The 15,173-nt window shown below is 44.3% G+C and overlaps 1 protein-coding gene across 2 annotated transcripts in view; it reads right to left on the reverse strand.

The window, feature by feature from the left end:
* LOC119807963 overlaps window positions 1–15,173 on the reverse strand; it is a 132,928-nt gene that overhangs the window by 64,951 nt on the left and 52,804 nt on the right. For both annotated transcript variants that reach the window (XR_005284377.1, XR_005284378.1), the window contains one exon: window positions 14,639–14,803. The gene's annotated coding sequence lies outside the window, so the exon portion shown is untranslated. The remainder of the gene's footprint in view (window positions 1–14,638; window positions 14,804–15,173) is intronic.

The following is a 15,173-nucleotide window of genomic DNA, read 5'->3' on the forward strand; positions in this document are numbered from 1 at the left end:
CATGGAGAGGGCACTGAGCTGCAACCCAACTGTGGACAGGACAAGAGGCTACACTTCAGAGAGGAAGGCAGGCTGACCCTGTATGGGGAGCAGGCTAGTGAGTGACGTTCAGTAAGACCTAGATTCCTAATAAAGGTCTCAAACATTTCTTTCTAGCCAACACTCAACCTGGAAGCAGTCAATAAATATTTACTGATGAGAAAGAATGGGAAGGGGAAAAGAATGAAATTCAGCATCATCTGTAAAATATTCAAATACAAACAAATGGAATCTAGTCACCTGGACATTACAGAGTTTGGTTTGGTTTTTCGAGACAGGGCTTTGGAGCTGGCCTCGAACTCAGAATCCACATGCCTCTGCTTCCGAGTGCTGGGGTTGAAGGCGTGTGTCACCACCACCCGGCCATTACAGAGATCTTAAATATGCCTTCGTAATAATAATAATAATAATAATAATAATAATAATAATAATAATAATAATAATGCAACACGAACAAAAGGTAGCAAAAAGGAGCACTCCACATGCTGCACAGCAGAAGTGGAAATGGGAATGGAGGCCTGGCATCCTCAGCGTTGTAAGGAAATGTTGAATATGCTTCCAACAGAAAATGTTTCCCTAGCAGATGTGTTAGTAGAGAAATACAAGACAGCTGCGATCAAGCCTGAAGCAACAAAAACCTGTTTCCTCCCTTCCTTCTTGTCCCTTTGACAAGACAGCCTGTCACGATGAGACTTTTAACAGCATCATCCTGGTGACAAACATTTGGAAAGTGTGTATGGAGGGGGCAGAGAAGAAATGGAATTAAAGCAAAACTGGTAGGCAGAAGTGGAGACAGTGAGGTGCCATCTGCTGGCCAAAAGGAGAAAGGACCAGGAGATTTGAGAGGCACACTTTGAGAAAAAGGCATCAAATGCAATATAAGAAACCAGCTTTTCAGTCACCAAGAAACAAATTGCGCACTTCGAAACCTTCTTCTTCTGCACACCATAGCTCACAATGTCTACACATCCCATGGTGATGACCGACCACCTCACTACCAACTACAGAGAACTAAGAATTTCAGCTGTAGTACACCTACTAAAACTACTAAAACTAAAACACCCAACTATGTCTCCACTAATTCAGGCAGAACCAGGAGATTTCCTTGTCTAAAAGCAGCATCTAAGTTCCAAGTAAACGTGAGACAGGAAAAGACTGCAGTATACAAAGAATGGCCTTTACAATCCAAATTTTGCAACTTCATTGAGCTACAAAAAACAAACAAAAAGAAAAAACAGTCCATTATTTTATTATCTACAAATAAGAGAGTATACATGACCAATTTCTGGTTCCAGGGTCTACAGGCCAAGTATTGAGGCTGACAGGAGTCAAAGCTCTATAGCTGGGATGAATCTCAACCGTGTGCTGAGAAGATGCTGGCAAAGGAGAGGTGCTACCCACACCCTCTGAGGAGCCGCTGATACAGGGGTCTATTTTCTCCTCTTTATTCATTCTCTCTCTCTCGCTCTCGCTCTCTCTCTCTCTCTCTCTCTCTCTCTCTCTCTCTCTCTCACACACACACACACACACACACACACACCACACACACCACACACACCAAGCACACCCCTGCTCTGTTCCCACTTAAGGTATTTTCAACCTCACAGGTGGTGTCTTCCAGTATCTCTATTTTTGGCCCGGGCCATTTCAAGCACCAGGAGGCCAAGTCCCCAGTGGGCATCACTTTGTTTTCAAGCTACAGCCCACTGAAGGAAGCTCACAACTCATACTTAGAGACCAGCTAGCTCACAACACTTACCTTTGCAAGCATTCACCACCTGCTGCAACTCAGTGCTCTTTTCTTCGCTGCTCTATCTGGCTGTTTCTGAAACAAACTGAACTTAGAAAACACTGGCGCTAAACAGTGCTTTAGTTTGATTATTATGATTTTTAAAAATATTTATTTATTTATTATGTATACAATATTCTGTCTGTGTGTATGCCTGCAGGCCAGAAGAGGGCACCAGACCTCATTACAGATGGTTGTGAGCCACCATGTGGTTGCGGGGGGGCGATTGAACTCAGGACCTTTGGAAGAGCAGGAAATGCTCTTAACTGCTGAGCCATCTCTCCAGCCCCGATTATTATGATTTTTAACACATGATGTGCCCTAGTTACAAAATGAAACCACTTTTTCATAGAGAAAAGAGTGCCTTTTAGAGGTTATGTGATGGTAACTATGCTAATTCTTTTGCTGTTCTGATTTTTTTTTTTTGAGACACGTTCTCTCTATATAGTCCTAGCTGTCTTGAAACTCACTATATAGACCAAGCTAGCCACAAATCAGAGATTTTCCTGCCTCTGCCTCCCTAATGCTAGAATTAAAGGCGTGCGCAACTACACCTGGCCCATGTTGATATCTTAAAAAAATGTATCAAAATTTACAGGAATTTAGTACTGTAGTAGTGTGAGTGGGGCAGTCAGGACCACACAGAATTTTGCCTTTCTAACAATCTGTTAGCTGGGTGGAGGCAGAGGCAGGCAGATCTCTGAGAGTCTGAGGTAAGCCTGGTCTACATAGTGAGTTCCAGGTCAGCCAGAGCTACCTCAATGTAACCTTGTTTCAAGAAACTGAATTTGTTAGCTTATGGTGGTTTGTGCCTATAATCACAGCTCTTGAGAGGCTGGGACAGGAAGGTTGCCCTAAATCTGAGACCAGCCTGGGCTAAAGTTCCACTGGGCCTGGACTACAGATTGAGTCTATGTCTTAAACACAAGTAAGGAATCTGAGTCAGGCGTGTTGGTGCCCATCTGTAGTTCCAGCACTCGGGCAGCTGGAGCAGGAGGACTGCAAAGCTGAGGCTAGCCTGGGCTGTAGAACCAGAACCTGTCTAAGAAAACTGTTTCTTCAAGAGCTAATAGTCCACAGCATAGTGCATCTATTCACAGAAGACCTAGCAAGGAGGAAGGGAAGACCGACTACAGCTCACTTTACAGAGAAAATACACATCTCATAGGGTGATGTGAACAGACCTCAGGATTCTCTCAAATGACTTAATGGACATTTCCATCGACACAAATTTAGGACAGAGATCATGATGGAGTACCGAGTGGTAGCTGGCCAGAAAGACCTAATGTTTGTGTACAGTCTCCCAATGTAGCTCAGGCTGGTCTTGAGTTCAAAATCCTCCTGCCTCTTTATCTACTGGGAGTACAGATGTAGGCCATGACTAGGAAGACCTGAACTGACACACTCACCACTGGCAATTTGGAAGGTTCTTTCTCTGTAGGTTTCCTCAGTCTGGTGTTCTTATCAGCCTTCCCTGGTTGATAACACAGATTCACATGAAACCCCACTATAGCGAATGAGAAGAGATTCTAGACAGTACCTCTTAGACAGCTTTCAAATCACCAGTCCTAGTCAATCATGCAACCACAAGTGAAGACTGGGTCCCGCCCCGGGCTTCACCAAACCCATCTGTGTTTTTAGGTTTTTGCATTTATCATCAGAGTTAAATGGCGGCACCTTCCTGCACTTGACTCCTCTAAGTCTGTTGAGGGCAATCCTTGGAAAAACAGCATCCAGTACACCATATAGCCTCAGTGCTAAGTCACTTGCCCCAAATTGCTTCTTGAATTAGGAACCTGGTCCTAATTCCAAACCCTGTTGGTTTCTGGCCACACTTGCACATATCACACTTGTTAGTTAGGTCTGCATAATACACACTTAACAGTGTCCACCATGTGCCTCCATCTGCCCACTTTCAATGAGGGTTCCTTGAGGGATGCTCCCCCAATTCAAGTTTGAAAGCCCTTTAATTGAGATGCAGGTTCTGCAAAGTAGCATGGATGGCTCTCAGATAAATAACAACCACCTCCCAACTGCAATGGCCACCCCTGGATACTCTGAAGTCAGTAAATACTTCGTGAGTTACCTAAGATATGTTTTTATGGAGCATGAACATCTGAGTTCCCTCTACAAATGCATCAGGCACTGCAGACCAATGGGTCACACACAACCACAATCAACACGGAAGAACTTTGATTGAATTTGGCACCACTTCCAGATGCAAAGGGAAAGGGGGGTGAGAATCACAGTCCAGCAGCCGGTCCCTCCATCTCCTTTCTGCACCTATGCTCTCTTCCAATTAAGTGCTATGAATTTAAGATGGGCAGGTTTTCAAGCAGCAGGAAAGGTTCTGGAGTTTGTCCTTTGGACGGTCACCTGCTCTCTTTTTCAGGAAAACAAAACAAAACAAAACAAAAACCACTGCAGACACGAGGTCAGCCATGGATAGTTACACCATGATTTTGGCAAATTAAAAAACCATTAAGAAACTTCAGTCTTGTTCTCTGCTTCCTGACTGTGGATGTGGTATGGATATGAAGAGGCAGGGCCCCTCAAATTCCTGCTGTCCTAACTTCCCCATCATGATGGGCTATGCCCTTGAACTGGAAAACAAAATAAAACCTCTATTAAAAAAATATCTCAGTCACCTGTACAGATACTGCTTGCCTCAGTACTGCTTGCTGGAGTGATACACAAAAAGACAGAGACGAGCATACAGCATGGCCTGTCTAAAGGGGAAGTCACTTCACCACGTGGACATCACATGGGTTTTCCAGAACAAGGCAGAGAGCTGCTCATGCTCCTAGCACCAGAAGCTCAGGCAGGGGAGAAACTCCATGTAACCAAGTAGTTGTCTGTGGCCCTCTCTCTCGACTCCACTTGTAGACAAAGAATACAACACTTTTTGTAATATCCTCACACAACATCAAAAGTTCCTTGACAAAATACAAACAAGTTGTCTGTCCCTGAAGGAGCCTTAAAAATGTAGGCCCTTTATGTATCATCCTGGGGCCACTGAAGAAAAAAAGAAGATGACAGTAAATTCTTTATTACGACATGACCCTCAGGTAAACAGGGCAAAAAGGAAAAAGGAAGACTTCATTTTTTTTTTTTTTTTAGAAATAAGACAGTGTCATCTTCTGTATGCTTGACTTCATTTAAACTCATTAGCAGAGTCTCACCAGACATGGATTACTACTGTCTGGCTGTCAAATCTTCTATGGTTTCCTTCCTGGTTTTTGAGAGTCTCAGCAGCTAGCCCCCTCTGCCTTGGACTCTCGAGTACTGAACCTGCAAGGCATGTACCATGTCTGCCTTCAAGTCTCCTCTTCTTAACTCTGAAGGGAAATGAGGCTGCAACAGACACGAGACTTGGAACTGTGCCCCAGAGTTTCTCAAAACAGGAATTTTTCTCACGTAAGACATACATACAAACACAGCATTTTCGATCTTCAGGGACGGTAGGGAGATCGGGTGCAGGGTCAGTTTCTGAGTCGCCTGAAGGATAAGGCAACATGAAAGGCAGACAAGTGCCAGAGAGTAGTGTTTATGACACAGCGCAATTTACTGTTTCACAGGAGACTGAGTTTCGTAAAAATGAGGAAAAAATGCCTGAGATGAACACACAAAAATCAAGTCAGGCAATACGTTAACCATAAATATAACAGAAAAGGTCCTATCACAACAACAGAATGATTCAATTTCACATACTAATTTATAAGCAAGGGTTTACTATCATCCCCATGAAAGAAGAAAAAAAATAAAGCATACTATGGAGCCTTCAGATGTCAACACTCCAGTTCAGACTTGTAACTATGATACCAGACACTTCCTGCAACAATGAGAAGGCACGGGCTCCAGGCAGCCATTGCTGTCCAGCTGGCCGTCAGTCTTCCACTGCTTCAGGGCCACCTGTGCTTTCTGCGGCATCTCTCTCCATGGAAGCTTCTCATTTTACATGTGCGATTCTGGCTTTTCTCAGGGTTTCAAGGACACCTCTTACTCCTTTTATCAGAGTCAAAACATGGTAGAAATTCAACATGAACTTTCATTCTTACCCGTCAATCTGGAGACAACACGGACAGTCTTACAGCGCAGGGACTCCCTCTAGCAACCGTAATTACTAGGACTGGCCCGACTTAACACTGAGTGTTTGAACTTTGGAGAGTAATTTATTCAACCTTTGTACAGGGAATGAGGTGGGATGAAATGGTCTCAAAAAGCTATTCAAGGATCAAAGTTCTGCTTTATGAAATAAACAAGAAGTACATGAACCATCTGAGAATATGGATTAGCAAATAAAAACAAACAGCACCTGCCCAAAGCCCCAAGTTACTCGGTTCAAAGTCTTACATTCCCAGAAACTCGATCTACTTAGTAGCAGGGCCCAAGATCACTATTGACTGCTCGTCTCAAGACTCCATGAAAGAGCTCCTGCTGTGTACTTTGGATGTGAATCTCTCCTGCAGGCTCAGGTGTCTCATCAGTCTGGGGAAGTCTGGGACCCTCTGAGACGTCCAGATACTAGCAGGAGGCCTCAGGCTCCCGCTGTCAAGTAGCTGCCCAGAGCTGGTGGGTCCATTCTCCTCAAGCTCCAAGCCAGAGCAAGGCCTATCAGCCACATTATCTGCTCGCAGCAATGAAAAAGGAATACAGCCTAAGGACATTAAGGGACTTTGCTGTTGCTTTGTTCCCAGAGAACATTTTACCTTAGCCTAGACTGCCTCAAACGTGATTCTTCTGCCTCAGCTTTCCAAGTGATGGCATGACAGGTCTGCCTCATCCCCACAAAGTTTTTGATATTGTTTCATTAAAAAAAAAGAAGGTTCAATGTCTAGGGTTTTTTTTTTAGTAAGTTTCAAAAATCGGATCAAAGTTAAATCAACTTCCAACTTTGCAGTCTTTCAAAATCCTAAGTGTGCACTGCTAACTTATAGGAGAGGTATCACAGCATAGAGCATAGTACTTTAAGTCGATATACAGTAAGTAAACCAGTCAGCAAGATGGCTCACTGAGTGAGGGCCCCTGACTGCCATGCAGCCCTGGTGACCAGAGTTCCATCCACTCCACGAAGTCGTTCCCCGACCCCCACACACGCGGCACACATGTACACACATGCACCCACACCCTACCAAACTTCCCAACTCACTTGCCATGCCTTCCTCTCCTCCACACACTCTGCAGGGCCTGCACCAAGAACAACACTAGGTGAGTGCAGTTAAGTTCCACCCTGAGAGGACAGAAATGGACAAACCTGGAAAGGTCACTTGGGCACCACCAGAAGGAGCCTTGGCAGCCGATCAAGAGAGCCCCCCTCCACTACAGGCTTCACTGCCAACTACCTGTCTTCACTCCCCATAACCACGGAGCCCCACCTGCCCTCCCCGCGTCAGCTGCCAGCTGCCCCACCCCCTGGCAGCCATGTCAGGCCCACTTTCCTACCTCTACACTTTACAGAAATAATGCTGACAATGTAACTACAACTTGTAGCTTTGTGTCAGTGGCCCTGAGTTCTGTATTGCCATGCAGACATGGGGAGTGTTCTGGAGCCGCTGCCATGTAGCAAACTAACAGGGAAAAAGAGCTTTCAAGTTTTCTTGAAAATCACTTCTACAGAGACAGAACAAAACAATTCAGAAGTCTCTCTCTTTAAAATACTCTTTCCACAGAAATTTCATAATTATCAAATGACAACTAAGAAGGTACTGGAAATGAAAGGGATGGTATGAGTTTCTTTGAAATTAAGAACATGGTTTTCTGATAACGATTATTGACTAAAATGCAGTTAACTTGTTTGTCGCTTTCAAAAAGCCACAGATGAATTTCTCTGAAAAGCCAACGTCTTTCTTTAAAAGAAAAAAAAATCCACAAAACTGGGACTCTGCCAAATGAGAAAGTTACAAAACCCTGGGCCACAGGCCATCAGATGGCACCGCCCAAAGGTGAACACAAAACTTCTAGGCTGTGCAACTAGAGAGGCTGCCACACTGACTAGAGATGGCTCCACCTGGGAAGTGTCTGACACCATTCCTCGGTTTTCTTTAAGCTCTGTCTCCTGACCCAACTCGAGGAGGAGAATGCCGCTGTAAATATGATCGAGTTGACCTTGCCTAGCAAATGAACTGATGTGAGTCAGGACTGGGTTTGGCTGGGCAAGAGAGGAAACCCAAAGTCTGGTTAGCTCTGAGAGCTTTTCTCCCTCAGATTGTAAGAACCCAGGATGGCCTCTCATACTGCGGCCAAACCTAGAACAGTGACACCCACACATTCAAAGCAGAACAGAAAGGGACAAAAGATAAAGCAGAACAGTCCCTAAAGGCAGGTCCCCAGAAGGGAGTCACGTGATAATCCATTTACCTCTTCCCATGCAAGGATGGGATTCCACCTCAAAACATAACATAGACTCACAACCTACAAGAGGGAGAGAAGGCATGGGTGCACTCATAAAGTGCAGCACCAGCTCCCTGTCGACCCACAGTGGCCTCACCCTCAGGCTGTTGAAGGGTCCACACCCTCAGTCACTGGATCCCCTGCTATCTTGGTCGTCCCGCGTTATGAAACTGACTCTGGCACTGAGGAAGCCTCCCTTGAAAGTTCTAGGACGAACAAGATTTTCCTTCCAAATTAGACTAAGAAATTCACAATTTCCCCTAACTCCTTCACTATTTTCTCTCCAGAAGAGAGTCAAGTACAGATGCAGCAACTTGATTTACTAGAAAAGTTAATACTGCACAATTATAGGAAGCCATTTCTACTTTTTTTTAAAAAAGCAATCTTTTTTTCATTTTATATACCTACCACAGTTCCCTCTCTTTCCTCTCTCCCACTCCCCCGACCCGTCCTCTATCCACTCCTCAGACAGGGTGAGGGGAAGCCATTTTTTAAAATGATTACTTTATCACTCTTCTCTGGGTGTGGTCCCTGGGAGCTGAACTACAGAGATGGGGGGCAGTGTCTCCACTGTCCCCACTTTCCACGTCTCCACCACTCAGGAACCATGGGTGTGCAAGGAGAAAGGGGCAGTGTGGGCGGAAGGTGCTGAGTGGGCTCCATTGTCACTGTTCAACCCAAATGCAATCAACACTACCATTCATTTTTCTCCAAAGACAAGCTGAAGCAGGGTGTCCCAGACCTGGAATAATTTCTTTTCAACTTCATCTTTCTGCTCTAATTATTTCCAATAGTTTTAAACAGCATCTCCTGCACTCTCTTCCAAAAGTGTGAAGAATGGTTACATGGGGGAAATTTTCAATGTTAACAAGATTTTTCCTTATAAATACACTTAAATTATATAAGAAAACCAGTTCTACATCGCCTTCACTGCTGGAATCTCTGAGGAGCAAAGGTGTGTCAGCCCCAGGCCACTGTGTGCTGGGAGGGCTTTGGAAGGCTCACATTACAGGCACAGGATGCCTGGGTTTACAGGATGTGTGAAGAAAACTTGTCTGGTCCCTATTTCCTTCCCTAGAAGAACTATTCTTACTTCTGTGAATCCTTCCTAAATACACAGAGCTATAAATATATCTTGTTATCTAAGATTTTGTCAACAACTTTCCAGATTAAAGCACAAAGCCCTGGATTTGATCATAAGTGTCTCATAAAAAATGGGGCATGGTGATGCACACTTTCAATTCCCATGTTCAGGAAGTGAAGGTAAGAGGATGAGAGGTTCAAGGCCAGCCTGGGCTATATGAGGTGTTGTCTCAACAAGAGAAAGGGAAACACAACAATCAAGTCAACAAACAAAATTAAATACTAGTTCTCTCTTAGCTTTCCAGGGATTGCCAATTCTCCAGAGAGTAGAGGAAGGGCCAGCATCTCCAGTGCGAAGGGCATCTGCGAGCATTCCCAGCCACTCTCCTCTGTCCTCCCCTCCCCCCCTCCTTCATCCAGAAATGTCACTGCACTTCATGGGAAGTGTGACTTAATACTGTCCAACTGAGCCCTGTGCAACCATGGAGACAGCCCGACACTAAAGCCACTGTGCCACAGGTGGCTGCAGACACTTGACATCCAGCTGAGGAGTTCATTTTAATTTCTTTTTATTTAGTGTACATATCAATAGCAATGTGTGTACAGCAGCTACTGCCCAGTGAGAAGACAGAAGAAGAGCACTTTAGATGCTACAGAGGAGCTGTCTGTATACATTTAGGTGTGTGGGTAGGTCAGCAGTGTCGACCTGAATACATATTCTGAGCCTTCTTTTCTTAACATGCCCAGAGGTGAGCAAACACATTCTACAAATCAATTATTTAAAATCAGGATAACCACTCAGAGATGGTGCAATGATCTCTAAAACCTGAAATTACAAAGTTTCAATGTACTGAACTTTTACATTCGCTAATGCATTCCTTTTGATTTTTCCTGGCGTGATCCTGCATGTGGATCACGCTGAGTTAACAGTTTCTCTGTTGGGTGGAAAAACAAACTGCAAACAGCATGTACAATGTTATGCCAACTGTGTGCACATGCTTACGTATGACTGGAGTTCAGCTCGACCCCTGATGCTAAAAGAATGTTTACAATGACGTTAACACTCTAAACCTGCCCTGGGTACACAGTAGCCACCAGCTGCTGACACCTCAAAGATGGCTAACATGAGTGAGGAAGCTTAAGGGTTAAATGCACTTAGCTTGTATCTGTGTGTATGGGGACACATGTGTATGCAGTGTACGTGGAGGTCAAAGGACAATTTCAGAGTCATTTCTTGACTTCTGCTTCGCTGAGGCGGGGTCTCTGGCTGTTTGATCCAGTGTGCAACAAGTCCACACTAGCTGGCCCAAGAGCTTCCAGGTGCTCGTCCTGTTCCTGCCTCCCACGCCAAAGTGAGGAACTCTGGGATTGCAGATACTAGCCTCTGTCTCCAGCTCTTTATGTGGGTTCCAGGGACTGAACTCAGGCCATCAAGCTTGTTGTGCATTATTTTTAATTAGTTGAAGTCAAAGGGTCCCAGCAGGCTAATGGTTATCCATTGGACAGTGTGGGTCTCAATGGCTCCTGGAAAGCGATAATGGTTGGAAGGGATCAATGGGATGTTACTTAAACTTGATACAGCACAGAATTATTTTTTTATCCATTAGGTTTGTGCCATTTGCGTGTGTTTTGTATTAAGCAGGATGGGAAGGCTTTTGCTTTGGCTATTGTAACAAACAAAGCAAAACAACTCACTACCCCCACAGATTTGATGGATTTAATGGTGGCAGTCATTCCTTCTAGTTCAACAGACTGGAATCAGGAGGGTTAAAGGGCACATACACTTGGTGACTGCCTGGTGAGGGCTTTCCTCCTGACTTGGTACTGTGTGGTGTGCTTCCCCCACAAGACGTCATAGAAATGATTACTTCCCAGGATCTTTAGCTCAAATCATTATTACATCTAAATCAAGACTTTAGCTATGGATGGGGGGTGGGGGCACAACCGAAAGCATGGAAGCTTCCTTTCCTCTGCGTGGTTTTTCATGGTTGTTGTTTTTATCACATCTACTAAGATCTTGAGAATCCTTCAAATGTAACTTGGGACTTCTGTTATCTGGCTCTTGAAAAACTGGACTCGTCTTTCTACCTGGGCAGAAGCTCAGTGAAGTGTCTGCAACAGCAAATCCAGTTTCAAAGAACACATTTAATGGGTCAACACTCTCGTATCTTCTTGGGACTCTCCAGATGCCCCAATACATGAATGGAGGAGTCAGATGTACAACTCCCAAAGTCGGAGACAACAGTGCTTATCTCCTTTAACACACTCGACACGGCTGTGCTGCCAATGAGCACAGCTGCCTTCCACAAGTCCTCAGTGCTCCTCACACTAGTGCTCTCAGTGTGCTTCAACAAGTCACAAGGTCTCTGGACATGGGACAGCTGATGGCCCCAAATGACACTTATGAAGGCTGACACCTAAATCCAGACTTCCTAGTCTTAAACAGCTCATCAACTCACTATCAAAATTGCTTTCTTTCACCCTGTAAAAGAAAACAAGTATTTCTGGCCAGGGCTGATCTGTCTGGGAGCCCCTTTCTAATCTGAAAACTGCCAATGAAACCACCTTATTTACATATACAATCTCCCTTCAATCAATCAAGCAAGGAAGGAAGGAAGGAAGGAAAGAAGGAAGGAAGGACGGACGGACGGAAGGAAGGACGGACGGAAGGAAGGAAGGAAGAGTCCTCTAAAAAGATCAAGAGTAGGTGGAGGTAGGAGAGAAGAAGTAGGAACAGCATGTGGAAAGTAGATGCACAAAAGAGTGTGGTCAAACACAGCATTTCTGACTTGCTGATAGGGGCCATGCATTGACAAGATTTAGAGAGTGGGAAATCAGGGATGGTTTGTTGAGATCACTGATGTAAAGGAATCACAAATCCCAAGAAGTCAGGGAATCGAATGGGGCAATAAACCTAATTAGAGGATAAAGTCCATCTATCAAAGAGGTAAAATGGGCAATCAAAGTCCAATAAATTCTAGGCGGGGCAGAAAACAAGGCAATTGGTGATGGATGGGAGAAAGTGAATAGATTACGATCACAAGGTGTCAGAGGCATATGGACCCAGGTGATGTGCCCATCATCAGGCTGGGACACGAAGGTGGAAAGCAAGGGTCTGGTAGCTATGCTGCTGTAAGGGTTCCAATCCCACCTTCTGGAAGGCAAACCAGTAAAGCAGGTATAGCATGAGCTGTCTCCTGCCTGTCAGTCTTTCCTCTAGCTCCATGCAACGCGAACACTGGTGGAGTATCCGGATAATCCTGCAAGCTTTCAAAGAAATGTCTGGGGAATTAAAATTCATCTTTAAAATCTTTGGGGGATGTTACACACCCACATACTTATTACAGAGTCTGAATAAATTAGTATTTCCATTAATTTTTAAGTAGCTTATTTGTGTGTGCATGTCTTGCTTTTGCTACAGGGAAAAAAGGAGGGGGTGTCCTAGAACACTTGAGAAAGTCTTCATGATGGCTGCAGCTGCCTACCTGTGTGGAACTGAAAAAGGAGAATTTGTCTGCCTTTTTCTTGAAGATGTAAGTGATCTGAGCATTGTTTTGTAACTATATGTCCCATCTTCCGGTGTCTGAACTGCTTCAACCTGTGGTCTCACGGAATACAGCATTTGCATGGGCAGACTTGACCCTTTCCCGCCTGGGAGTAGATTGTTAATTTCTGGAAGCTGCCATTAAAATTTATTCCTCTGTTTTCCACCTTTGCAACAGCTCCTCTGTTTTGCTGGAACTCTCTCCTAACAGCCCTATTACTGTACTGTCGGGCAAACACGATTTATAAGCCAAGGCAAACACTTTACCTCTCAGGTTGTCTCTGGTTAATTTCCTGGAGGGAAGAAGGGAGGATGTGACAAGCATCTCATCAGACTATGTATTAACCTACGACCCGCCTGAGAGCCTGGAACAGGCTGAATGCTATCGCCGCCTTTGCTGTTTCTCATCTGCATACCGTTTTTATTTGTTAGGATGTTCTAAACAGGAACCCAACCCACATCCTGGTACCACCACTGGCTAATGGGAACGTGTAGTGAGTCAATTAAACAAGTCAATTTTCACCTCACACACACAGAAAAAAACCCCAAAAAGTAGACACTAAAAATAACAAGACGGTGGCAATGAATGGCTCAGCAGGCTAATGGTGCCTGCTGCCAAGCCTAGCGACCTGAGCTCAACAACACACAGTGGGAGAGAACACTCCTACAAGGCATCCTCTCACCTCCACACGTAAGCCACGACGCCATGACCCCCCCCCCATGAATAAAGATGTAACAACAACAGAAGAGAGAGCTAAATAGTCACTTATTTGTAAACTTTTTTTCTGAAAGCATAATTTAAGGAAGCTCATCCAGTATAACCAGGCATCTCAAATACATAATCTGAATTCCATAATTAATTTTTTTTTCACTTTGCCATGGGTAAAACTACAGTAAACTCTAGATTCTGGCTCCCTAAGGGTTCTCTGTGACAGGACTCCAGGGAGAGGGAAGCTGTAACAGGGTGCACCTACTTTATCAGCCACCATCCTATATAGCAGGAGCGTCTCCAGGCATGATGGTGACAGATGGGTAACAACTGTGACATCTGAAAATTTTAGTTATTGTGGCTATCACTCAAACTGCGAACAAAGCCCACAGATGCTCAGGGTGGGGAAAGACCCCCTCCTTCTCCCACAGAGGAGTATCCTAGCCTACAGCCCTTCTCCACACAGAACCATATTCTCTAACTCGAGATCAGAAGAGCCGACACTTGTATATCCTGTTTCTCTATGAGCATCTGCTATTTCTAAACACATGGATGAGCTGTCATGGAACCAACATGGCTTTCTTCTTCTTTTTTTTTTTTTTTGGTGTATTAGCAAAAATGTCACCTATTTATTTCACCTGGAACTGAATGAATGTTAGAGCCTGGACATGCTTCAGGGGAAGTAAAGTATTGGTCAACCGAGTAGAAATTGACATGCAAAGAACTCAAATGAAGAGCCAGGGAAGTCTCGGCACTGTAAACAGAAAGCAGTATTGTGTCATTAATAAGCAGCCCTACCTCACACGTAGAAGAATGCACTCAAGGACTTCACTTCAACCTTCAAAAACAAGCCAGCATAAAAGTGTATGTGTGTGTATGACATCCTGTTCAAGGAAAAGTGCGAAGAAGCTAAAAATAAAAGCACAGCATGCACATCCTAATTATAGTGTGTCCTCTAATTAAATGGTGAGTTTTTTATTTACTTAATATTAAATAAAAAACCAACCAAACAAAAAATGCACACTGTGATCCCAACTTGTGACTACAGCATGTGAGGATTAAGATTTGATTCGTAAGTACCTACCTTTTAGTTCTTCCTCTTTAATTACTGCTTAAGTGGTTGCCTAGGAAACCTCCTGGCTAAATGGAGAACTGCAAGTGAGCTCTCACATCCCAGCTTGCAGGCTGACTTCCCATCTTTGCTTGAGAGTCAGTCTTCCTGAGCTACTGAGTCAGCCATTTGTGCAACCTGAAGGCATGGGAGAAAGAGTCTGTGAGTAATGGCCGACTTCGAATATTCCTAATAAAAATATAAGTTAAAGAAGCTAAGTCCTGCTCACATCAAATTTAGAAGAGAAATGGCTACTTTCAAAAACCCTACCACCAAGGCTTGAGATAACTCAGTGGTTAAGAGCATGGTGCTCTTGCAGAGTACCAGGGTTCAGTTCCCAGCAGCCACATGGCAGTTCACAAGTAACTGCAGCTCCAAGATCTGCTGCCCTCTTCCGTACCCCATGGGCACTAGGCAAATACATGGTACACATACATGTATACAGACAGAACATTCACACATTAAAAAACTACAAAGTTGTAATCCAATAACAAGTAATTATGGAATG

Source organism: Arvicola amphibius, chromosome 2 (genome assembly GCF_903992535.2).
Source record: "Arvicola amphibius chromosome 2, mArvAmp1.2, whole genome shotgun sequence".
In the NCBI taxonomy this organism is placed as follows: Eukaryota; Metazoa; Chordata; class Mammalia; order Rodentia; family Cricetidae; genus Arvicola; species Arvicola amphibius.